At 47.2% G+C, this 24,163-nt stretch overlaps 1 protein-coding gene across 2 annotated transcripts in view; it reads right to left on the bottom strand.

Moving 5' to 3' along the window:
* Positions 1-23,963, bottom strand: part of SV2B (synaptic vesicle glycoprotein 2B) — a 64,270-nt gene extending 40,307 nt beyond the window's left edge. The window contains exon 1 of one of the 2 annotated variants that reach the window (XM_068410449.1): positions 23,790-23,963. The gene's annotated coding sequence lies outside the window, so the exon portion shown is untranslated. Of the gene's footprint in view, positions 1-18,032; positions 18,084-23,789 lie in introns of those variants that run through there. The other variant, XM_068410450.1, reaches the window with a different exon arrangement.
* Positions 23,964-24,163: the final 200 nt, after the last annotated feature.

Raw genomic sequence — 24,163 nt, 5'->3', positions numbered from 1 at the left:
CCAAGATCACCTGGGGAAGCCATATCAGTGCCAAACATCCAGCCTGTGTTTCTGTTATCTCCTTGGCTTCTTAAATATCACAGAGAGGGAGAGTATCTGGGGCTTTATTGCTTATTAATAAACCAACCTCTCTATCAGCATTGCACCTGGCAGTATAAACCAACAGGTAATTTACTGTTGATTCAGAAACAATGGTGCCCTGGTGCCTTCTAATGAGTTTGAACATTTCTATGTGTGTTTGCCCTTGGACAGCTTATTAGGTTTAACCTTACTGAGCTTGGAGGCCCTGACAAGCTCCCAGAGATGAGTGTAAGCAATAACCTTGGAAATAAACTGCCTGCAATTCAGCAAATTCTGCCTGTGTCAGACAGCAAACATGCCTGATTAACTATGAACTGCTTAGCTTCTTGGCAAAGATGTGCCTCTAGCTACAAAGGGGACTTTTATTTCATCACACTTGCAATCTGTGTTATTAAATAACGAGCCACTTAATTAACTAATTCATTAATTCATGGTTGTGATGAATAGATTTGCTCCAGTGACAGAGTCATGAAGGCAGATGCAACCCTGAGTGATTTCTAAATACTGCTTTCTTTCAGAAGGGATTTTATTTGAGCAAGTATCTTTATTAAATAACTCATTCTTTCTCCTGCCTCTAGCTAATAGAGCAGTGCCAATGGCTTCTGTGTCTGCTCCGCCCCTGCCCCCCCAGTAATCCCTGCTCTTGTCCTTCCCTCCTCTCTGCCTTGCTGAAGCCTGAAGCTCCCCCTCTCCTTTGGCTCCATGCAGTCAAGGTGTCTTCAATGTAGATGTGCCCCCAAATCACTTTGCCCAGAGTTACCAGGCTGCTGTGACCAGGGTGCAATGTCTCATCACCTCCTATCTCAAATGGGAAATGGCTGCAGTGTTTCAGATACTGAAAAGCATCATCAGTTATTGCCAAGGATCACCTTCTCATTGCTGGGGGACCAGCAAACCTCCCCGCAAACTGGAGGCAGAAGAACAAATCATTTAATGCACCTCACAGCAGCCCTTGCAAGGTTGTTGTCTCCTGTTTTCCACCATCGTATTGGAGTGTGTTAAGGAAGGGCTCTAGCAGAGAAATTTCCACAGGCTGAGAGATCTCCCTGCAGGAAACTGTTCCTGCTCTTGGGAACAGCTCTTTCCCAGCCCAGGATGCTCAGGCATCTGTCTCTAGAGACAGTTGCCTGCCAGCTCCAGGGAAGTGTACCAAGGCACTGGCCATGCCAGAATTCAGGCTCATTCCAAGAAATCCCCCGTGCCGCAGCCTGTCGCAGTCACAGCCAACCTTATGCTTCCATCATGCTCTTTAATAGGTTTGTTACTTATTTTTCCCTTCAGGGCTGCTCAACGATCGAGTCGAGGAGTGTGGTTAGTACGATCCTAAGATTGAGATCAAATAAGAGAGGTGGTTCTCAAACTAAATTCAGCCTCTTTCTATTTTGTGTAAGCCCTCCTATACAATTGTTTTGTGGCCACAAGAGCTTTCAAAATTGCAAATGCACTGTTCATTATGCACATTGCCTGTGGAGAAATACAAGCGCAAGCAGCAGCAGATTTAGAGATGTTCATCTGAGACTCCTTTCAAGGTAGCAGGGAAAATACAGGAGCAATTGCTTTTGCTCAATCCATTTTCATAGCATTTTGATTAGTTTGACCAGTTTTTGGATATGCAACATTACTGATAAGACCTGAATTTTGTAGCATCCAGGATCATTCAACAGATTCCATTATCTGGTTATCAAATTCACTATGTGCATCACATATATCACTGCAGCACAAATAAAACATACGCACAAAGTGATGTTTTCTTCTGTAAGAAGAAAGTTTGCAAAGCCTGTCTTAGCTGGGAGACTGCACCTTAAATATCTCAGATTCCCAGATCTTTGAAGAACCTGTTTTTGAAGCAAACATCTTGCAAGAAAATCACAAAAATAGATTTTTTTTTTTTTCATTGACTAGATGCACAAACTAAAATTGCCATAGGGACTGGAATATGTTGGCACTGACTTAACAGTAACATAAGACCTCACATATAGCAACACTACATTTTTACTCATGTTTTATACCCATATGGAGGCTTTCAACTCAAAAGAGCCCCCAGCCGTTTTTTGTGCACTATACAGCAGAAGATGAGTATAGCTAATTTGAATACATGTAGTGGGCTCCCTAATGTTATGCAAAGGTGGATTGCTTGGCAGTGTTTTTTTCCCAAGAATCCTATATTCTTTTCTTGTTCCTGCAGGACTCTTTAGGATAGCTCTTTGCAAGAGCAGCTCATTTACACAGAGCCTTAAGCTTGGGCAGTATCTTGACAGCCCAAAGTCATGTGGATCTCAGCTGTACCAATCATCTACTCTTTCAGTCTTCAGAAATTACGTTTGTGAATAGGAGAGGAAGAGGAGGAAACCACTGAAACAAGGAGCAGACACTGCAGGAGCCAAAGAATGAGAGAAAGCAACAGCAGAGCATGAAATATAGCAAAGGAGGTAGGACAAGGCAGGGGGTGGGAGAGTGAAGGTCAGAAAGGAAGAGAGAGAAGGCATAACAGTAGCTGGAGTACCCAGTCTTGGAAACTAATGTTGCCTTGAGCAAGGGGGAAAAAAAAACAACCAAACAAAAAAAAAGCAGCAATTAGGCATACTACCTCCCAGCAGTGAGAAGGCTGTGCATTTGCCTCCCAAACAGCCTAATAAATTCCTGTGTTCAGGTTTAACGTTAATGATGAAAAAGCTTCATCTCCCAAAATTAATAGCTACAATACATCACCAGGTTATAGCACCATAGCTCATGTGTACGTAGAGAGAAAATCCTCAAAATCACCTGTCAAGGCAGAAGAAGGATTTAGCTATTATTTACTGCTCAGTGTGACTCATGCCTGTGGGCAGGGGCGCGACAGTACAGATGGGAGTTGAAGTCAAATTGCCGTCAGTGCAATTTCTGCCAGGAGAGTTGAATTCAGGCTACTTCTGCTTATGTTTTACCTGTGATTCTTCTGTAAAATATGAAAAGGGTAAGAAAACAGCTTGAAAAATACATGCCTATGCAGCCATTTGTCAGGAGTCAGACAGGTTTGGTTAGGGGAAAGATGGCTTAATGTCTTGGGCAGCATTGAAAGAAATCTGTACAGTGCTCTGTAATGCCACAAATGGCTCAATTAAGCTTAGAGAAGATATTTAGTTACTCTCAGACTTAGTTCCTTGTCTGTAAAATAGCTGTAATAAGTTACTTTCTCTACCTGACAGAGATTGTGTAGGGAAAATACATGCATAACCGAAAAGTGAGTCTTGTAACCACTGATGAAGAGCTCAAAAGTTCAACATTCTGGACTTCAGATTGTCCTTGCCAAAACCACTGTGATCTTGAAATTATCCTCACAAGGACAGAGTCTCCTGTGAATGACCTCCAATGTGCTGTTTCTAACTAGAATCAACAACAGTTCCAGCCTGTTTCACAGCTGTCCTTCCACTCCTCTTATTTCAGCTCTACCCAAAGACATGCTAAAGACACTAATAGTCATCAGTCTCCCTAAAAATGGAAAGGCAATGGAGAGAGACCCTGAAGTTCTTCTTCAAGACATCAGGCAAACACCTAGAGAACTTCCCTCTGGTGTAGGCTACTCTGTAACTGCCCACCGAGGAGTGTCTTGGATGTATTTTCTGGTGCCCACTGTCAGGGAGGGGATCCCAGGCTAGAGGGTTCACTGGGAACAGGAGGCTGTGAAATGGCTGTTGACCAGCTAATGGGGACTATTCATACATAAATGACACTAGGTGATAGTGCTATCACAGCAAATGGCTTTTGCTCCCGAGGGGGGAGAGAGGAGTACAGTCTATCACACCCTGAGTAAACCTAAGATAAAATAAATTCAAGACTTTTGCTAGAAGCAGGAATGCTGGATGATATATGGGAGAAGGCAAGCAAGAAATAGAGTGCAAGAGCAGGTGTCCTCCAGATGATAAGCCTGGGGGAATTAGCTGGCAAATTTCAAGGTGATAACGAATACTTCAAGGCAGATCATGCTAGTGCCTCTTCAGGGGAAAGAGGATAGAATATTTCAGGTGAAGAAAGTGGCAAGAAGGAGCTGATGATCAAAAGTTATTTATCAAAGTGTAACATCAGACTTACTTGACAGGGAGCCAGGGAATGGCCTGCAGACAGCGGGTGGATATCAAGCCTTTCATCTAACGCAGACTGGCTAGGGAAAAAGACTGCTTTCTGATGGCACTTGAGTGACAACTACAAAGTCTGCTGGTGGTTGCAAAATCTTTCTGGTTACCCAGGAATAAGCAGCCAGAGCACTGAAGCCCACAGTGCCAAGCCTGCAGTAACAGATCCCAGCATTGCAAGCTAAGCAGAAGGGGCAAGAGCTGACCAGTTCCCCTCTTGCTTGCATGAGATCCCTGGAGGGAAGTGACAGTAGGAAGAGGAATATGGACCCATGATTAACATATCAATTTTGGACATTTTATATAGAAAATTCTTTCTCTGCAACAGAATTTTGTAAGGCTCTGTGCGACTGCTGTCTCTGCCTCTATTTCCCATTTTGGGATGGGATTGAGCACTTTCTACCTCCCAAATACGCTGCGAGATGCTTGGGAACAGAGGCAGATGATGTCTCCCAGCTGGACAAGGGCAGCCTAAAGGCTGCTGATGGGAAAACTGATGCTTGTGCTGTAGAGAAGGTTGGTTTTCAGGGCTGTAAGGTTGGTGCCTTGCCTGAACACTAAATTAACTCATTAGCTTTCTCCTGCGAAACACACGTATGAGGAATACAGGTAATGAATATGGAACTGGGATGGCGCCGAGTCTCTACAGTTCCTGCACGCATGAGAACCACAAATGGATCTAGTAATGGGCACAGAGCTGTGAGCAAAAGGCATTGACGTGTCTGTTGTGCTTTAAGCTCTGTGCTGGAAGACGGCCAAGCGCCTCCTGCCTATTCAACAGTAAATGGGTTTGCTGCTGTGATGGGGATGAGATGGGTTTTAAAACTGGTCTGTGGGAGGATCTTTTATTTCCAAAGAAAATACATTTCTTGCTTGCCTGTGAGGAAGCAGAGGGTCAGACATGCCTTGGATAGTGGAGTCTTCCATAGTTACTAATAAACCGTGACTGGGGATGGGTCCTGCCCAGACCTCCATGCTTTGCAGTGCTGGTGCCCAGACTTTTGTCCAGGGCTGGCCCATGGCCCTTAGTGGAGGCACTCATGGGCCACATGACACAGCTGCCCCAACATGACACATGGATATTCACAGCTCACTGCTTTGCATTGCGGTGCACTGCTGTGCAAGGTCTGTTCACCACCACACAGGATCCAAATACAATATTTTTTTTGCAGAGCGCAAAAACTAGGCCAACCCACGCTTCACCTCCAAACTAACCCAAGCCACATACAACATCCTCCAGGTGAGGCATTTGGCCCATCATGGTTTTTTGTTTTTTAGTAAGGCCACACCTCTCACAAAAGTTGGTGGCTAAAAGTAGTGTCCATCCTCTACAGAGTGCAGGTGACAGCTTTACCTGCTTCCTTAGTGTCACCTGCCCAGCTGTCCTCATCAAGACTCTCCTTCCAAGGCTGGTGGAGATCCAGGCTCTGCAGGAGGTCTCTGTTCAACACCAGCTACACAGTGACTGAATTTGGGGCACCAAAGTTTGATGCAGGGTTAAGAGATTGCAGTAGTTTCATGTTTGCAAGAAATGGACCCTGAAGTTTTACTGTGAAATGAGCAGGATTTTCTTTGGGAAATAACTCTAATAATATTTTAGAAATTAGTCTCCTCCCTTGTTGGAAACTGAGAAAATGTTTTTCTCCAAGGGTCCCCAATCTGCTGCTATGTGTCTGACTGTTACAAAGCCTGAGGGAACTCCCCTGTGGTCAGACATGGGTGGCCAGTACAAGTCTGCTACTCCATACAGTGGATTGCAAAACACAGCACAGCTTTGTGAACCCAAAATCATCCCTGATATTTGCCCATTATAATCCCAAGGGTGCCTCAGTGATGATCCTTCCAGATCGACAACCACTTCTGCCCAGCTCATTCGGGGTGCCCACCTCTCCCTGAGAGCCAGTCAGAGGTCACACAGCCCACTGCACAGGCAGGGAAATTTTGCCTGACTTTTCTTTCTGCTTCTCCCATCTCGTGTGCTTTGCAAGAGGGAAGCGCTGCCCGCAGGTCTCTGCAGCAAGGGGTTCCCCCGCAGCATGACATCATGCAGAGAGCTCCCTTGGCTCATGGACAGCACTGATTTCTTCTGGTAGAGTAACGCTGACTGCCAAGTGAAGGCAAAACTGCTGATCCTTCTGTACGGCACCCTCAGCACCTGCCCCCAGCCACAGATTAGAGCCTTCTCGGAGTCATTTTAACGCTAACCTGACAAATCACCCACTGTGCTGCTACAGATGGCTGAGGCACCGCTGACTTTCTCTGTTGGAAGGTGGTGAAGCTTCCCTGCCCTTCCTGGCTCCTTTCTAGCTCAGTCATTCTGTGTGATTTTTTTTTTTTTTTTTAACGCATTCAATATAATTTGTAGGAAGTTACTAGCCACATCAGCTGGTGACGCTGGTCTATTCATCTGCGAGCTCTGGGATGCTGATGAGCAGTATCTAATACTTCAAAGGATGCTAAAAGGCATCTGTGCTTTACCTGCTCTATGAAGCTATGTGAAGAGAGAGACGGTGAATCCAAATCAGCCCCCTGAGCTGATCGGCTCTGAGAAGAGTAAGATCAGAGGATATTTAATTAGGTTCCTAATTACAGCAGTTATTAGCTGTCATAACAGGTTTGGATCCCAGAGCAATGTGAACTGCAGATCTCAGAGATATGCACTGCACAGAAAAACATTATTATTCCTTTGGCTTGATCCCAATGGAAGAATAGCAAGCTGCACTGTCAACGACTGAAGATTTAACTCTGATGTGTCATTTGTTCTTTCCACAATAAAAGCAATATAAAGAAATCACATAGGCACAGTTGGGTTCAAATACCAGTCAAGACTCTCAGTATTTCAGTCCTAAAGTAAATTCAAAATAAGAAAGAAAGGGGAGCACCATTGGAAAGCCCACATACTACTTAAAGAAATACAACCTTATCTCTATTTTCTGCATCCCTTCCAAAAATACAGCTCTGCTGATAGGAACGGACATTGTTTCTTTCACATGATTCTGCCCAAGAGAGCCCAGTAAATGGGGAATGTACTAGAAACTAGTGAAATAGTCTTGAATATTAAAAAATGAGTCTGAAGTGTTTTCTGCTCTTTGCTTGCTTGTTTGCTTCATTCAGGCAGAAAAAACAGGGTGAAAGGGTCAAAACTAGTCCAGTTTTCTATGAAAAGAGATGCTAATAAACCTTTTCTTCGTATCGTCAATATTTTTCTTCAAAATTTGGTAGGTTTTCCCCAAGGATTCACAGTTCTGCAATGGGTTCAGTGAAAATAGACAAAAGGGAACATTTGCTTCTCAAACATTTCTAATTTGTCCAGAACAGATCTTTTTTCTTTTGAGAATAAAATGTTTGGATGAACATTCTTTGACCAGAGGGAAGGAGCGTGTTCTCCAAAGAGAGATGGGGAGCTTCTCTTTTACATTAACCCATTGGCTTCATTGGATAGTGTAAATGGACGGTCCATATTGTCCAGCTGGACCCAGCTGTGCTCAGAGCAGTGGAAGAGAAAATGGAGGAAAAAGAAATGCTCCTAATCTAACGTGAATGCAAGAACAAGGACAGTGTGAACTGGCCAGGAAGACGTTTCAGCTGGGAATAAAAAGCAAGTTTCTAAGCAATGAATGAGTCAAAACACCCTGTCTACTTCTAAAACAGAGCTGGCTAGGTTTGCACGGGGAGTATATAGGGGAGGGAGCTGGAATACTGCATTCTTACTGATCTATTCCCAGTCACACCAAATGAGAGATCAGCTTGGCCAGGTGCTGGGGCGTTTGCAGCAGATGTGCAAGCCTGAAATTCAAACTGAGGCTAAAGTTTAGCCAAAGCTTCCTGACAGCAATATTTCTGGGGCTGAAGGATAGGATCTCAAGGGGAAAGACAGAAACCTCACCACTGGGGCTGCTGAAAGTCAAAGGCAAACTGCTGGGAAGTATCCCAGAAGTGTGAGCCCCACGCTCACTGTACAACCGAGCCAGAAGATGTAAGAAGCCTTGCTTTAACCCCTCAATGAATTAAAGATGGAAAAGAGACCAGAGCGTGACAGGAGAGGGTTAGTACTATTATTGGCTACCACCTTGCATAGGGTATGAGGAGCAGCTTGTTTCCTACATCAGCCCAATGGCAGGTAGATTGAGCACTAGCCAGTGGCTACTGCGTGTGCCTGACTGCTGGGAGGCTCTGAAAGAGCATCCAAATGTCGCCCAGTGTTAAAGGGATAAGGTCAAGGCTGCCAGGGGAGGTAAATCCAAGGGAGCTTCATCTGTTCATGCATTTTTCTTGAGTCATTGTTGCTTTTGCAGTTGAGGAGACCTTCACTGCAGGCAGCGCAGAGTGCGGCAAGCCTCGGGGAGTGTTGAGACTCATGAAATATAGATAGGAGCTAGGCAGGCTCCTAGAGCTGGGTAAATGCATGCACGGTAATTGGCTCCTGCTTCAAGCACGAAATGTTTTGCATAAGGACGCAGAAAGAGCTTGTTCAATAAACTTTGATATGCACACTTGACTCAGCAATTGCTGGGAAAAAAGACAAACTCTCCTCCATGCCCAGTAACTGAGCAGTAACTGAACAGGCAACTCCATTTCCACCCTTTCTCCCTCCACCTTTTTTCCATCACCCACTCAGAAGACTGTTATCTCCAATGTCCTTTAGAAAGAGCATCTGATGAAAGCAGACACAGCACAGGCACAATATCCTGATCCAAACCACTTACAGTCTCCATAACACCCCCAAAGAAAACATCTGTCTACCTGGAACTGGCAGGAAACAAAGAGTGGCTGATGCACAAATCTTAGCATGGAGACAAGCAAATGGCTAAATGGTTGCTATTGTAACGAACATTTGTTAACGGCTCTTTTCCAGCTGCAGGGACAGACACGCTCACTGGGATGTTCCGAGTGTGTGCAAGCCTGAACGATGCTCCCTGTGAAATTACTAAAGGCTTCCTGTATCCCGTCTGTCCTTTGCATGTGAGCTGGATCCTGAGAGATCTCTGCCTTCATTGCTTTAACCGTGCATGGCTGGTCAGAGAAGTCTCTGCTTCTGCAATCACAGAAAATGAATTATTTCTAGATACTTCTCAGGAGCCTCGCGTGCTTAACCTGATCTCCCTCACTTGGAGCAAGCAAGATTCCCCCTCTGTGGGAAGATGAAACCTGAATGACCACCCTTGGCACGGGCAAGGCAGTCCAGACATGAGCAAACAGAGCCAGACGGATGCAAAATGAAGCCATGTAGGAAGACTCTGTGCTGAAATCTCACATAGATTGAATCTCACGGTGGAATTTCACAGTGGAAACGGCCGTGACATCTCCTGCTCAAACACTCATTTTGAAACAGATCTTGAAAATTATTTTCACTAACAGCGGGGATGAAATTCACTCCAAACCCTCCCAGCTCCAAGCTGCATTCACGGACAAATTAGTAATACCATTTTGCTAGCATCCTAGATTTGACCACTAATTAACTCAGCAGACAGTGCCAGAGTTAATCAGGGAAGCAGCTCCATTATCCCCTGTACCCCCACGGGGCAGGGATCCACCAGCTGCCAGGCCCAGCCTGCAGTAAAGGCAGAGCGAGGAGCTGCTCATCTTGCTGCTGATGAAAGGCCATGGAAGCACCCACTGGCTCCCCTGTAAGGAGGTGGATGTCTGTGGGTGGATGGCCCCGAGCCCTGCACCACCATCCCACCGCAATAGCCTTTCCCATCCATGAGAGATCCCTCCATGGTGGGTCCCTCCCATGCACTTTAAACTGAAAGAAAGGAGGAATAAAAGCAAGGAAGAAGCTGAACAACAGTTACACTTACTAATTCAAAGATGATAAAGGTTGTCTCCTATAATTCAGGCGCCACAGCCTCTGTGGAAGTTAAAGAACTCCTTTTGGTGAGAGCGGTAGGTTGTGCACATCAGGGCTCAGCTTCTGCCCTGAGCCCCCATCCCACAGCCCCTGGGCTGCTGCCTTCACAAAGCATCAGAAGGGGAAAATCATCACAGAATCATAGAATGGTTTGGGTTGGAAGGGACCTTAAATCCTCGCATTCAGCTGGTCCCAGGCAAGAAAGATGCGCAGAAGATCAAGACTCCTGTGAAATGTCTGAACCGTTGGCATGGGGAGCTTTTTTGGAACTCTTTGGGGTTGCCAGACCCTGCGTTATTTCCCACTCGAGGGAAAAGCTGTGTAGCACAGATGTAATAGACTGCGTTTTCTTCCTTACATGTAGACCATACTTCTGCTGAGCCACATGGTCTCAGATGTTATAAGCCTGCCAAAATCATAGTATTATTTCATAGCAGGTATGAGGAAAAAAAAACAAACCTATGGTTAAGTAAATAATTACTATCAGGTCCTGCATTTTACAGTACACTGCTTGGAGATGGAAATTCTGGATGGTTTTTAATCAAAGGGCTTATCTAAATCTAGGAGGAATAAAAATCTCTTTCAGAATTTGACTTTTAAATGTCAAAGGAAATATTTTGGTTTGGAAGTCTTCCAGATGGAATACTTCCCAGTGCAAAGACAACTTTTTTATAACAATTAGGAAAAAAAGTAATTGAAACTGAACAGCTACGCTAGACTCTCTGAAAGAACAAAAAGACGCCAAAATTATATCATATGACTTCCACCATGAACACACATCCCATTCTAATAACACCAGTCAGGATTTTTTGGTTGGATTTCAAATATGTTATGGATCAGAGCCTCAGGGCTGTAGATTAATCCAGATTTGCTCAGCTGAGAATCCATCCATCAGCCCTGTTGTGGTTATGTTCTTCTAATCAAGTACAATTAACAATTGTCACATAACACCATTAAAAAACACTTAGGAACTGATCAATGGCTACTACAATCTGAACTGAATAATGTAATTTTTGAAATCAAGTTTCAGTTAGCTCTAAAGAATAATAAAAATGTGAACAGCAAATTCTGCTGCAGACATACCATCTTAATCCGAACAAGAAAGATAAATATGATCCCCTTTTCCTGACCACTTCCTTGGTGGGTTTAGCAAATAGTGTCTGCTTCACTTAGGCTGCGAGTAAACAAAGCTTTGCTTGTACATTTACTCACAGGTGTTTCTAGAGGACTTCTCTACCATAGGATGCTACCATCAAACTCTAGAAATACTAAGTAAAATTATGGCAGATTTGACTGAATTTATAGATTAAAACAACATTTTTCGTCTCTCCCTCCATCCACTTTTTCCCCTACCCATAAACCCAACTCTCCTCCTGCCTCTGCCTAATCCTATAACCCACCACAAATCCCTTCTCCTTCCCCTCTCTCTGCCTGCATCTCCATCCATCACCATCTCTCCCAGGGTGCCGGGGGTGCGTGGGAGGTGAGCCTGGACCAAGGCTGCTGTGTGAACACACAACCCTCAGGCGTTAACTCCCATCACAAGCAGCCTTTGAGCACACGCAACAGCCTCTGAATGCCACGGGGGTCCCTCTGATAACTCAGCCTGACTCCCATCTGCAATAACCCCCTCCCTGAGCTCTCCCACACCTTGGCTCTGAAAAGGAGGAACCCAAACCCACGTCCTAACGGTGCCTTTACATTAAAACCCACAAAGCTATTTTTGGTCTGTTTATGGTCAGCCGTATTTAAACAGAGACTAATCGCACCAGCACAAACTTGTCCTCACATAACTTCATTTTCATCCAGACAGAAGCTTTCAAGCAACAGCAACGAAACCCTTTCAATATTTAATCAGCTGCATGGCCTGAAACAGCGGGGACCGGCAGCAGCTGCCTGGTGCAGAGCAGGCAAGGGAGGGGTGAGCCCTCCTGTCCTCACCGAGCATCTCTCCATCCTGAGCACTCGCCTCCTGCGCACACTCGCTGCCGTAGAAAGCCCAACGGGAGCCCCATTTCAGCCTGCAGCTTCAGCCTCGGCAGCTTTCGAATGCCATGGCTTCGAACCACCTTATTTTTCATTCCTCTCTTCCAACTTCTCAGCTGCCTTCCAGGTGTAAATCTTGCTTTCTTTCCTACTGATGGCTGGGAAATTGCTGTGCTCAGCGCCCTGTAATTGTAAGTCAGCAGGACTGGAGCGCTCCCCCCACTTCTTTCTGGTTTTAAAGCAGGCAGGGTGTAAATCTTGGCTACAGACAAGGCTTTGCAGGACTTCCAGTATGTATGTTGGCAAATTTAGGCCTTTCACAATCTTTCTGCACTTCCTTAGTGCCTGTCCTGTGTGTGTCAGGGGGATTAGAGGGGTTGAAAGGACATCACCCTGCAGAGGGTTGGCTCTGCAGCATTCAATGCAGACTCTGCCTTAGCCCCCCGTGCTAAGGGAGGGTTGCTTTAAAATAAAGCCTTAAGAAAGAGCCCCCAAAGTGACCTGCTTTAGTTAATGGTCATACCTGGCTTTTCAAAAACGTAAATGTTAAAATACCAAATGCCTTCTGGACAGAAATGGTCCGTGAGCATTTCCTACCAGGGCTCCTGAGCCCTGCACTGTCCCCAGCCCCTTGCAGCCCCCCCAGCAGCCCAGTGAGGCTCTGGCTTCTCCTTCCCCTGCTGCTGGACACCCTGGGCTGGGGGTGCCTGTGCTGCCTGGCACCCGCGGGCACCACACCAGGCATGGCCTCAGCAAAGGCTGCATCTCTGATGATTTGCAGAGTCTGAGCTCCTGAGAACAAAGGATCCTATCTTGCTAGCATTATCAGCTAGATACTAATAACCAACCCTAAACACCCTTATCTAAAAGAAAAAAAAAGTGCCAAAAGCACATTCAATTTATGATAAATAATAAATACAAGAATAATTAAAATTACTCTGCCCTGAATTCCCATTCTCCAGCTCTGAGAATGCAAAAGGCATTCCTCGTGTTCCCAAGGGCAGCCAGAGCATCGTCACAGTCCCCCGAAGCGCTAACGAATGGCAGCAGTGACGGCAGGATTCGTCATGCGTGCACCCACCCCGCTGGAAATGGGCTCCATGCTCTTCTCATGCAGATCACAGCTAGCCTTGGCTCACTGGGGAGGCTCAGCCTCCACCAAGCCTGGCAACTTCGTGTCTGTATCACAAGCGGAAAGGCTCCTCAGCTCCTCCTGAATGCCAGGAAACCTTGAGTAATTGCCAACAGCGGCTACACATCAGGAGAAGAAACCAGTGGGATCACTCAGTCTGGGTCTGTGTATAAATCACTTAACACCTCATCTACACGTGCTCATAATTAATGCACACTAGATCCCTGCAATGAGACAGCCCTGCTAAAATATCTGAATTTGGGCTGTGAGTGCATGGGGTGTGGGGGTGCAGAAGGACAAATGTACCCCCACACAAAGCAGCTGATCCCACTGGTGCCCACCCTGAGCTTCAGTGGAAGTAGGTGAGAGGAATTAGGGTCAGATGTCCTCCCTTGCAGTGGGCTGAAAGCATTTGAGAACCAGTTCCCAGTTGTTGCAGGGCTTTGCAAAAAGCCCACACCTCTTGTGGCCCCAAGCAGCCATGAGCCCAAACCACCCCCTCTTCTCCTCCCTCCCATCTCTCAGGGCAGAGAGCGCCCTAGGCCCTGCGTACAGAGAGCAGAAAGATCACTTTTTGTGTTTATTACATTATGAGGTGCCATATCCCTCATAATATCCCGTGTATCTGTTATTCTGGTATAAGTCCAGAGGAATTTTGCTTATTTTACTGGATTTAGAGCCCTGAGACTAAAATCAGGATCCACCGAGCCAGGGATAGCTTGTAAGTCTAAAGGAGCTTTTATCCATCAGTATGAGTGTCCAGTGCAACAGATCCTCTGTGCCAAGTACAGCTGGAGAAATTTTTTTCCGTACTTCCATTCTCGTCCCCCAAACCTCACCAATCTCTTAGTCATCATCATGGTGGCCTCCAATTCAGTGGCCTCTAATCTCATATTCTGGCTGTGCTAATCTCTCTGAGAACGTGCCTCAGAGAAGGATGGTAGCTGCAAAACTAGATGTCACCAGGCTTGTCTGAGGACCATCACTACTTGTAGGACTGCTACATAAATGAGGTTCATCAGAGAAACCACCACCACTACCTCTACGGGGGCTTCCTCTGAGTGCCAAAGCAGAGGGGAGACATCAGGAGCATCGTGTATGCCCGAGGAGGGCATGGGTATGAGCTCAGGAGGTCAAGAACCTGTAAGCTGCAATAATCAGAGCAGTTAAAGCTGGCAAATCTGCAGCAGCCTGACCACCTGCTATAAAGGGCAAGAGAAATGTCCCGCAGAGGAGGCAGGTTTTCCCCTGCTAACTGGAGGGATGTGGTGGGAACAGTCCCTGAGACCTGGCTGCGACCACTCATGTCTTGTCAGAGGACCTGCCTTCAGCTCACCACTGCAGTACTGGAGCTCAGTCCCTGAGAGTAGGAGGGGTGTAAAAACACACCTATCATGTGCAGGAGCAGATTGGCTCCAATAGCACTTTCCCTACGGTCAAAAATCTCCTGCAGGGATTTTACTCACGCTCTCACATTTTACAAAACACCCCACAGGGATCATCCTCAGGCCAGAAGTAGGAAACTCCCCGTGTTGCAATGGTGACCAGGGCCCTGCTGGGTGGAAATACCAGGGCTGCCTTGTCCTGAGGACACGCACTCTCCTCGCTTGCTGTCAGCTTGGGAGGACGCGAGGCCAGGGAGGCAGCCGCTCTGCTGGCAGCATGGTGGGAACCAGAGCTTGAGTAAATTCATCCTTCACCCAGTCAGGAGCGGATGAATCCCAGCTTCCTCCAAACCCATCTCCCACAAGACCTGCCGTGAATCACAGCAAAACATCGAGTTTAACTGGAAACACTGAATCATCAAGAACCAGCTGCCGCACAGTCCTGCAGCATCTCCTGTAGAAGCTTGCCCAGCATCAGCAGTCCTCATGTGAAAGTGCTGGGTCTCTCTCCTACACAGGACAACAGTGACCACGGAGAAGGAGAAGGGAGAGGGCATCTCTCAGATGGCTGTGTCCATGCATGGGCCATCACGAGCAATTTGTTCAGTTAAAAGTACTGCTTTAGGTCTCCCATACTGCTTGCCATTCTTTCCTAGCATCTCCACTGTTGAACAGAACGTATTCTGCTCTCTTGGCTGCTCTGTTCCACCTAGGAGATGGCTGCTTTCAGCCATGGGTGGGCTTAGACGTGGGAGAGTCTATGATGTCTAATCATAAAGATTCCCTAGGTTAGTACTTGAAAAAGAGAATATTTGTCCTCAAGGTGGCCTGAACTTCTTGGCTCCCTTGCCCTACCCTAATTCTCTTTCATAAGAGGTTCTTCCTTTTCTTTTAACCCAACCCCTCTTCTGAATTCAACCCAGTCAAGGGAATCTGCAAGGCCACCTTGTTCCCCTCTTCCTTCTCCCCCCCATACCAGTGTGTTTCTACTGACATAAACATGATCACAGAGTCGTGACTGCACAGGAAGAACGAACAGGCTGAGCATATGGGTTGTGCGGGAGGAAGCCCTCATTTAAAACGCAAATAGCTGGTGGTAATTTAGCAGATGTGGTAAGAAAAATCTGGAGAGACAAGTACGAGGTGACTGGACTCCAATTTCAATCAAATAATGTGGAAATTTCCTTGGCAAGGAAAGGTTTCATCTTCCATCTCCTTGATTACCTTATCTGGAAGAGATAATGACACTGATGCCAAGTGTCTTCACAGGAATGATCTGGACTATTCTTCATTTAGCATCTCATATGACTCCCTGCCCTTACCAAATGGATTTTTTCACAAGGGAAATCCACCCTTTATAGCCCAAATGTCCATGAGAAAAGACTAAAATTTGATTAGAAGCCATAATATTCATTAATTCTGTAGCACATTCAATTCTGTTTCCATCCAGAGACAAAGACTTTAGGATCTGTCCTTCACTTCCCCAACATCAAACCAGCATCTCTCAGGAAATATCTTTGGGATGCTATAACAGTCTGTACATCTAGCATATTATAGTATTCATTTGGCCCTAGAATTTCATCTTCGCAGATGTACCAAAATTACCACAGATGTGTATGAGGATTTTCTCTTTATAAATATTACAGAGCCATTAATAAAACAGAGGAAATTAACCCTTCCAGGCAGCACTGCAGCAGGGACCAGGAAAGCACAGTCACCCGTGGCCAACATCTCAGACTGAACATGAGAGAAAAGTCAAGTGCACGCAAACACAAAACTGACAGCAAAGATACTCTGACATTGACATTCCTGTAGGCTTTAGAAGATAAATTAACAAGAAAAAAAAACAATTTCTAGAAATTTCTGGTGCTCAGAAGTGTTTTTCCAGGAAACATGGAATGAAGGATTTTCAACCTTCTCAAACAAACCATGGTGTTTTGGTCAGAGGAAGCAAAAGCTGTCCTCTCTAAGAAGATTTCATCACAGATACAATCATCAACCCCGCCAAAGACAACAAATTTGGCAATTCCTGCACTCTCTCCTTCTTGCACAATGCTGGGATCCAGAGTCACGCAAAGCCCCTTCCACTCTCCTGTTTTCATTTCACCCACTCTTCACCCAACACAGATTTGGTACAAAAGATTGTCACCCTGAAACACATGTGAAACTAAAATCCAAGTGAAAACTTGCTGCTTAGGAGAGGAGGATCTTTTTCTTTAGACGTAATGTAACTGGTGCTCGAAACTTCAAGGTTGCTCTAGAATAAGCACAATAACCAGAGTGTCCCACTCGAAGTGTCACGGTATCTAACATCAAAGAGTAGGAAATCCATTAATTTTTAGCAGGTCAAGGTTTTGGTATGAGTACATGATGAGAGGAATATTTTTATAAATAAATCATCTCTGCAATGTTCTCCAGGAGTAGTTTTTAACTCTGCCTGTCATAAATAAATCCAGAAAGAATTTGTTTTGGTATCCTCAAACCAAATTTTGCACCAGTTTTTGGGTGGAACACAGGTCTGTCAAGAAGGTCATAGCTTTGTACCTGTCAGCAAAATCACCAAAGCTTCACCACTGTATTTTTCCTTTGGTGTTTTTTTTTTTTTGTCAACAGAGGTATGTTATGTAGAGACCTTTGCAGATTCAATACAGCCAGATTGCAGAGGCTGCTCTTAGGTTTATTATTCCCTGATCCTCTTTAAACAAGGGCCCTAAATTCATCCCTAGTGTAAGAGCTCTGCTATCACTTGACTTAGAAGCAGGACGCCCATTTTGAGAGTCCTGTGAGATAAACTGACTCACAAACCTCTCATTTACAGTAAGCCAATGTCCAGGACATCAGATAGCTCACAGTCTCAGCAGTGTGTTGTCCAGCTAGACCCTGTTCCTTCCAAACATCTTTATCTGCACCTCTATATATATATATATATATCTCAGTTATTCACAGCACCTAGGGGACTAGCTCAGGGAAAAATGCAGTTAGACTTCACGATGGAGATAGTTTATCAGCTAGAAAAGTTGAGGGGCTTTATGCACCAACTTAGGGGCAAGAATTCATGAATGACCTTCCAAAACTCCTGCAGTAAAGAGCGTAAGGCAGAAAAGGCAGCATTCAAGGTAGCGGCTCACCTAGGGCTACCCCATGGAGAGCACCGAGCTCCAAATGTGCCCCACACCAAGCTGGAAATCACATAGGAAAAAGGATACAGAGTGGGCGATGCAACTGCATGCGAGTGAAAGCCACTCTGACTGCCTAGGCACACACATTGTCTCATCTGCCCAGCTCCCAGCCTCTTGCTAACAGTCATTAAATTGGTTTGATGAGCAATGACCCCTGGAAAAGCTTTAGTACAAACCAAATGGGCTTCATTGGGTTTTTCTGTCTCTTTTTCAGCTCCCCTCCCTTTGCTTTTTACCCCATTAAGCCTTATTACATTTGCATCCAGACTGATTGTCCACAAAGGGACCGAAGAGAAAAGCATCACTTACCAGAACCAGGAAATATTTCATCACAGCCATTCACCAGCCATTTCCCCTCTTTCTAGCCCGTGGAGCTGCTCCTGAAAGGGTTGCCCCTTTCTGCTAGGATGTCACAAGCCGGAGATTAGAAGTAAATGCTCTGCAAGCCAAGCCGATCATCCCGCTGCAACCGCATCCAGGTACTGAAGCCCAGGCAATGGCAAAGTCCATCAGGCAGCAGCAAACACAGGCGCACGCACCCCCCCCCCCACACACACACCGCCACAGAGCGATAGGAGCGGAGGGGGCTGGAGGCAGGAGGGAGAGCAGATGGGAGGGGGGTGGCTTGAGGGAACCAGGCAGCGGGAGATGCTAACGTGACAGATGTGTTGACTTTAAGTTAAACAGGAAATTGAGGATGTTTGATACAGGAGGAAAGACACACTAGCTCACCTTAAAGGCAAAGACTTTCCCTGGTCTTTCCCTTCTTTGCTCTCCCTCTTCCACCCAGGCTGTCTCCAGTGATTTCTAGCTCTAACCTCACACGCAGGAACAAGCCAGGGTTTGCACTGACTCTGCCTGTGTGTTCAGGCAAGGCAGGAGCTGCAGAGCCAACCAAGGTATTTCCCTTCCTAGCAGTGAGTTGGGAGACCTGTAATTTTTTCCCTGTTCAACTCAAACTCCCCTGAAGTTATTTAAATGGCATCATCTAGATGATGTGAGAAAAGTGGGGATGGTGTACAGCAGGACAAGGCTTTCAATTTGTCCCAGTTCTGGGCAGGGAAAAATATAATAGGGTTGAAATTCTGATTTAGGTTATGTAGGGTAAGCAGCAGAGAGTAGAATAAATTGAGATAAATGCAGGAAAAATAATGTGCTTTGGTGCACTTGACTTCCCCATGAATAAACCGAACTTCTCAGCAATTCAGACAAGGGTGGCCAGGATGAGCCTGGGGGATGGCAGCTGTACCATGGGGTTCCACAGGGTTAACAACCAGGGGGATGTAACACCAGGATAAGGTGATGAGACCTCCAGGCAGCAGTAAAATGTGAAGAGAATTGGGGAAATCAAAACCCCACACTGATTTCTTAGTTAGAGCCTGGAAAGCAGAGTGAAGGAAGGCAAACTATACTGGTTTTGAGATGGATCCCAGCTTCTAGAGACTAGGGGAGGAAAAAGAGTGGCCCCACCACAAACTCAGGTACAGAAAATCAGTGGTGCCAGCTATCTCAGTCTCCTGGACAAGGACTCTGTTCCTGCCTCAGAAGATCCCCCGCTTTTTCCTCTGGCTTCAGCACCGGGGGGAAGAGCCCCTTTGGCTCCCTGCAGAGCTGGGTATCAGCCTGGCATGGCACAGCCAAGCCTTTCTCGTTCTTGTCCCCACCAAAGCTTTTTCCCAAGACCCACATGTAGGGGTGACAAGAATGTCTCCTTTGTGGCATGTGCAAGTCCCCAGAATGAGATCAGTGATAGGGCTCCTTTTTTCTAGCAGCTGTGCACTAAGTAAAGGACAGAAATCTGCCTTCTGTGCTCACAGGGCACTGGTCCCATGACTGTGAGTGAAATACTCAGGTTTTGGTGCAATCCAGCCTGCCTCCCTCCTCACATCCCATTCCCCCCCACACACCCCCGCTGTCCGTGAGCTGTGTTATTGGCCTCCCTTCAACATTTTAATGGAGTATTGACAGTGATCCAGTCGCACTCCAAACAGAGGAACCTGACTTGCATCCCCAGAATTGCATTTGCAGAGCCAGCCCAAGCAGGTGGGTTTGGAGCATCTTCTCAGATGTATCAGCTGCAGATCAAAAAGCAGCCCTTTTTTCTGGGTAGAGAAACAGCTTGAAAAAGTCTAGCGAGGATATTACACTTTGGAAAGCTGCTGCATTGGGTCTCTTGTTCCCTCCTCCTACCTGCTGCCGCACTCCCTCGTCTCCGCAATTATTTATAAAGCTCTGTGTTCTTTCCTAATCGGGATGCCATAACGTTCCCTTTCGCCTCGCACGTCACTCGTGTGTCACTCTGCGTCTGGGCCCATGGTGGCCTCTCAGAGCTCTTGGCAGCGGCCAAATGAGTCACCAGCAACCTGCCCGCACCTCCCTCCTTCCCTCCAGCCATTGCCCCTCAGCTCCCTCCCAGCCCGGCTGCAGCAGGGGAGGTCTGGGGGCAGTTTAAAGCAGTCTAATCCCCAGGCTGGATCATTCACAGAAAGAAGATTATCCATTCTGTGCAGAGCCCTCACCTAAATATAGACCAGCCTTCCCCTTGCATTGCCGCTCTGGTGGCACGGAGACATTTTCCCTGCACTGCTTCCCCGTCCCGTCTGAGGGGGTTAACTCTGCTCTTACTCAAATCCAACCCAGTGGTAACCCGTGGAGCTATGGCCCAATAAAACCAGGGTTAGTAAAGCAGACGCAAGACTGTAGCTCTGTAAAAGCCAGCAGGATTGTGGCAGATTCATCATATTTTCTCCCTAATAAATGCCAGCCTCCTCCATTGGGGTCAGGGCATATACTCTCTTACTGAATATTTGGAAACCAGTGTCATGGTCCTGAACCACAGAGCCTGACAGCAACGTGTCAGGAGGGTAGAAGGGTAAGTGCTAAACTCAGATAATCCTGCGGCAGGTTGCAGCAGCCTGCTCCAGGGTGCTGGGGATGGCGACCTGGCTCTGCCGCCTGCCCACAGGGCTCTCCCAGCAGGTCACCGGGAGCTGAGCTGTCCCCGCTGCCGGAGGGGACAGGTATTTGCCAGAGAGCTGCTGAGAAGGAGAAGCAATAGGTAACGTGTTACCTTCCCTGCTTGCCGTGGCAGAAGAGGGATGAAGCTGGGAGCTGCGGAAGGTATCCCTGATGGATTCAGCAGCTTCCCAGCAGACCACATGTCTCTCCTCGCCTCTCTCTCATTTTCCAACCTCAGTCATCCTCCCCCTCCCTGCTACCCCAGATGGTGAAGTAAGGTCTGACACAGTCGATGCAGGCTCCCCTTTCCTACATTGTCTTTTTTTTTGGCTGTTAAAGTCCTTATGGGACTTTTAGTCACCATGACATTAAAGTGTTCATTAGCACAGGAGTAATTCCATAATCTTTTCAGAAGAGAACAATTTCAGCAGTTCAGCTCATGATCTGGAAAATCAATTTGCCGACTTGACGGTACAGAAGAGGATTTTCAAGGCCGACTTTGGCTTCCTCAGCAGGACTGTTAGCAACCCCGGGACTTCATGGCCAGGCCAGGAAAAAGCCACCCACAACAGCTCTGAGCAGAGGAGGGAGGACCCGGGGGCTGGCACTCAGCACAGGCAAGGAAGGGAGCCAGGCTCATGCCGCATCAAGTGTGGGCTGTGCCTCAAAACCCAGACCTGCCTCACCAAGCCTTGTCCAGCAGTGTGCTGTACGAGTGGGACAGCATCACCTTGGGTCATGGGGGATTTTTCTGCCTTTTTCATCTCTCCTACTTCATTTCACCAAAAGCAATGCTCTCAGCTCAGAGGTTGTTCGAGCAGGAAAGGGATGCATCTTCAGCATCCTGCCTTTTCCCTGCACGTACAGGCTGGATCAATTCCTGTTTTGAAACTAAACTCACGTGCCCCCTGTACCAAGTACCAGGCCATGTGTTTTTACTCTCATAATGGGATTTTTCACATTCACTTTGACTGCACTTCCAAGAGCTGGTGCCCACATCCTACCCACAGACAAGCAGACAGATTTGCAGAGATCATCTGCATGCTCAAGGCTGCCTTTGGGGAGCACCCAGCTGTGCACTTGCAGGTTGGGGGGCTGCATCAGAGCCTGGCACAAGGAGGCATGGAAGCTGGGCTTGCATCTCCAGCTCAGCTCCCTCAATCAAGAGCTGTCAAGTGCCAGTGACTTTCATTCAAAGGTGTTCCAGAACATAAATGGATGCAAATAGCATAGCTACTTCATGGGACAGACCTCTCATAACTGGGCAAGATGAACTGGAAGGCTGTCTCCTTTCAGGGTCTGGCTTTGATGGTCTGGTAGGGCTCCCCCAGCACTCACATTATGCATTTGCAAAATCGTGTCAAGAAAACTAAAGGTGTTACTGCAGATCTGATCTCCAGCTGAGTCCATCTAATACCGGTGGTCACACCTTTCCCAGCAGGACCCCAAAGAAGGGAGACAGCAGGAGATAACTAGGACCTCGTGGAGCACTTGAGACCCAGGGCCCCCATGTAGGTGACTGCTGCCTGTGGCATGTCTCTTGCAGGAGAGGGAGATGTTCCCCTCCTCTTTCTGCTGGAGGGTGGAAGAGGGCTTTTCCACTGGGAAGAACCAGAAGCAGCCCTGGATGCTGCCTCTGCTCCCACTCTTTCCTCCAGATTGTCCTGTAGGACAGGGCAGTCTGACCGTGGGCATCCCACTGCATGGAGAGTTAGGGCCACATGTTATTTAGGACAGAGCCACTAAGGTGTATTTCCAAATGAGCAGCAGACATCTAGGTCAGTGCTTTCACCCTGCAATGATCAGCAAAGCACTATTGTGTATTCAATACCTGGCTAACTAAGCCAGAGAATTAACCTTTTTCTTCTCTCTTCCCCCAAATGATAACACCAGCCATGCAGAGGAGTCATGACACAGCAATTTTCATGCCATGTCAGACACATGACTTACTTTCATCCTACCTGAAATGTCTGCCATGACTCCCTGTGTCAGGAGACCCCTCTAAGCTCTAGTACGTGCTTACAAGTGCCCAACCGAAACACAGTGAGGGTTCCCCTCAGCACACACAGAGCACCGCACTGCTCCTCACCTACACATTATAGTCATCAGGTTGTTACTCTTTTTCTTTTTTTCCTGAGACGAGGTCATCCCTGACAACTAATGTCCTTGTGGAGCCGGTTCCTAATGGGATCTTGGCGTTACGGATCATATTACTGCAGTTTGACACGTGTAATAAAAATTTCCCTTGAACAACACTCGTCCTCTAAAAGAAAAATACTCCCTGCAGAGACGTGTGTCTGGATGGGTTATGGGATGTGCTATAGGCATGCACACATGTACGGGAGAACCCATATCCTACAACAGCTGTCCTTCAGCAAGCCAGCCCCACCAGCTCCCCAAATCTTCACCTTCTCTCTATGGCTTCATTTAACCCTTCCTAGCAGGGGTGGCTAACTGCAGCTTTAGCTGCATTAAGGCTCTCCTGGAGACTGGGGAGGATAATAAAGGGAGGACAATTAAAATGGGTGCTGGCAGCACGGTAACCAGTGGGGCAAATGGGGCCGGTGTGTGCACGGGCACCGGCACACCCACCCGCAGCCCTGGGGTGCCACCACCCACGCAGCCACACACAGCTCCCAGAGGGACACGACAGCCCCTTCTACCATGCAAACACCTTCTCCTTCTCCCCCCCTAGACCATCATGACCTGGACACACTGGCAGCACTCCTTTAAAAATTTCTTCAGCGCGAGTTAAAACTCTACAGCAGTCAGAGAGCTCTAAAGGTCTGTAGAGAGCAAGGGCAGCTGGGCAGCATAACAGGGCTGGTTTAAATTGCTGCTTCACTCGCGACTGCTCTGACCCCTCCAACCTCATTAAGCTCACGTAGTCCCCGACAGTTCCCACTGATTCATCCCAACTCAGACACCAACTCCGCGCCCTTGAGCATCCTCCTTTTCAGCTCCATCTTTTGTTTTAGTTTTTGCAGAGAGCTTTTCCCTGCCCCTAGCGCTGCCTGCCCAGCACCGAGACCCCCCCGGGCTGCCAGTTTTTCAGCCAGCCACCTCTCACCCCTCTTCAGTGAAGCAGAAGGAGCGACTCGCTCTTACCTTGGGCACTCCAAGCCGCCGGCGGTGCGGCGCAGCGAGGCTCCACGCTGGCATCTCCTCTAGCAATGATGCAGTCGTGCCGGGCGCCGCATGCCAATGCTGCAGCCAGGGGATCCCAGGTGAGGGAGCCCAGGGCTGCCTGTCCCACCCGTATCCCTGCCTCCCCTGCTGCAAAGCGAGTGGGGAGAGAGCGTGCAGAGGCAGCCAAAGAGAAGGGGAGAGAGTGAGAAGCTGCACGGCAGGCAGAGAGAGAGAGGCGAAGCTTGTGTAATTTCATCACCGTAATAAAATCCAACCAGTGCCTAAACGTCACAGCTCTCTAGCAGAGTTCTTCATTACATGGGGGATTTTTTTTTTTCCTTTAATTGCTGTCA

The sequence above is a fragment of the Nyctibius grandis genome, chromosome 11, assembly GCF_013368605.1.
Source record: "Nyctibius grandis isolate bNycGra1 chromosome 11, bNycGra1.pri, whole genome shotgun sequence".
Classification (NCBI taxonomy): domain Eukaryota; kingdom Metazoa; phylum Chordata; class Aves; order Nyctibiiformes; family Nyctibiidae; genus Nyctibius; species Nyctibius grandis.
This window is presented reverse-complemented; position numbering and strand designations above follow the sequence as displayed.